This window comes from Botryllus schlosseri, chromosome 6 (assembly GCF_051294905.1).
Source record: "Botryllus schlosseri isolate E-star chromosome 6, Bs_hap1, whole genome shotgun sequence".
NCBI classification, from domain to species: domain Eukaryota; kingdom Metazoa; phylum Chordata; class Ascidiacea; order Stolidobranchia; family Styelidae; genus Botryllus; species Botryllus schlosseri.
The window spans coordinates 3,807,639-3,810,397 of NC_137241.1; positions in this window are offsets into that span (position 1 = coordinate 3,807,639).

The window sequence follows — 2,759 nt, forward strand, 5'->3', positions numbered from 1 at the left end:
GACAATCAGCTACACATTACAATCAATACCGAGGGAGTTCTGCATTTTGTTCGAGTTTGCGCTTCAGAAACTTTTGCTCAGGTTGATGTAAAGTCTTATCATAAGCTCAGTAAGGGTGACACAGGTATACTTAGAAATGGTAAATGACACTCCACTGCAGCAACAAATGTGTGCACTGCATACAATTCGTGCCTCAGTAGACCGATAACACTTTAGGCGCGAGCCTTTTACTTTGATAAACAGATCGCAAACGGTATGTATCAGAGTCGATACTGGCAAAATCGGTACTACGAGCTGTTGCAATAAGCATACTAAGTTGATCGGGGGAAGAGTTACCTTTGTATAGCTAAATATTCGAGTCAAAACTATAAAAGCAAAATGAACTTGTGTCACTAAACCTTTTTACTTGCTTACAACACTGCTACTTAGGTCTTAGGCATACCATCTTTAAATAGATACTGATTCTCAGCACGTGTGGCGCGTGTGTGTAATGGACCGTGATCAAATTACTATTTAATATGCAGTTTTACTTGCATGCTATTAAACAAGTGAAGACAACTCAGAACAGGCGCACAAAGCAAGAGTACGTCGAAGATGCCACTTTTGGTTCTAATCCTGCTGGTACAAATTGTTCGAGGCTGGTCATTATGCGGTTTCACGGCATTGAGCTTGACACTCGAGTTTAAGAGCGCCGCCGTTGTACGCGAAATCCTGATGCTTTTTTTCAGTCGATTCCTGACGTCTTTCCGAAGGACTGATTGCATTAGCTTGGGCGCGCACTTAAGATCGTTTTGGTGTTGTCTCCACCCGCGTGAGTTTGTGAATAACAACTTATCTGAGGTTAAAAGCGTGTAATTACGGTGGATACGTAGTAGTTATAGCAGCACGCTGTCGTGAAGTGTCGCCTTCGCACACCTTCAACGTAACGGCAAACTATTTGTCGCTCAGGTCGCTTTCTGTGCATTGCGAGGGTAAGCGTTCGGGATCAACGGGTTTGAATACCGCTTCCGTACTTCAAACTAACGTAGGTCCTACTACATCTGGAATGCTAAGCAAGGACGGATACGAATAGGGTTGACGTTTAGTGATTACAAGCAGACCGCAGGTATCGCGTTAATAAACTATCGAATGTGTGTAACAGTTAATGCTAACTTTCAAGGCAGCTGCACTATTTGGATTAAGGTCCAACTTGTACTTGTTAGTAGGCCTACCAACCTAGTTATTTGGAAGCCAACTAACTGCAGGTTTTTGGAGTAGTTGTAATTCTAGTTCTAATTGTGCATTTCGAAAGGTGAGTATAGTTCTAGTTTTAGTTGCGGACTTTGAAAAGTGAGTATAATTCTTTAGTTCTAGCTATACGGGGTTTTGAAAAAAAAATTAGTTGCCGAACAGCTAGAAAACCTCTGCTGTCGTTTGGAGTAAATCGTGATACCGGTGTTCTGATGTGTGATGTTCTTGCAGTCATTGCTAGCTCAGAGTCATCACTACTAAATGCGGCGTAGCCATAGGGGTGGATTTTGGGGGTCGAAACTCCTCCCATTTCAAAATTGTAACGATTTTTACGTGAAAAACAGATTCGACTCCGATAAAATAAAAATTGGTGAGTTGCGTCGGAATTGAATCTATAGTTAGTTGGGATTTGCTGGTTGCCGATTTTTAAAGGTCGTGAGTTCTAGTTCTAGTTCTAGTTGTGTGTTTTTAAAATTAAGTAGTTTTAGTTCCAGTTGTGGTTTATAGTTTTGAGAAGTGAGTAGTTCAAGGACGAGTTCTAGTAGAACTAGTTTTGAAAGTGTGTGGTTATAGATCTAGTTGCGAGTTTTGAAAAGTGAGTAGTTCTAGTTCTAAATTACAAAAATGTGTAGTTCTAGTTCTTGTCGCTATAGTTTTGAAAGTTGCGTAGTTCTAGTTGTGGATTTTGAAAAGTGAATAGTTGGTTCTAGTTGCGCATTAGAGAAAGTATTTTGCACTAGTCTGGTTAGGGTCGCTATTGCAAGGCGTGCAGTGTACTCGAGCATTTGCTACGGGAAACTAGCCTGCTGTAAAAAAACGTCGATTGAAAGTGAACATAAAAAATATAGAATTGCAAGGGATGTCTGGTGGGGAGCCACAGCAAAGTCACTGTATGCTCATTGATTGGATAATATGCATTGTATGCATCTTTGTTCCGTTGTACGATGTTGGATATGATTATGCTAGAGAAGGATACACGATAGTGTGTTGCAAGAATGGTCGGCGTGATATGGCCAATTGCAGATATATATGTAGTTTGAAGCAGGTCAGATCCAGTTTCAGAACGCGACAATGTGTGACACGGGAAAGTCCACACAATCGTCTCCCCCTCTGTCACCGAAAATATTCAGCTTTGTCGATTAATATATGCAGTAGTATACATACCCTATTTTTTGGTCGTGGGTCACCTGAAAGAGTTTACGGTTCGGGCTTGTATCATGGGCGATATTGTAATATCATCCGTTTCCGCGTTTTCTGAAAGAAATAGGCGGGTCCGCACTGACCCCGGGCGTGTCATGTTTGTTGTGAATGCGTCTCGCGACACCGGCAACTCCTGTCAAGTCAGAGTGACATCGATGGTGTCTGTAATCCGAGACCAATGTTGTAATCATTACGCGCTAGCGTCGATTTATAATGATTTTGTTGCGAGTACCACGTATTGATCACCATGATGTTATATTCGTTATGGATACACTTCAAACTGGTGCTGTTGAGATAGGCAGGCTTGACACGTTTCAACCAATAATTTG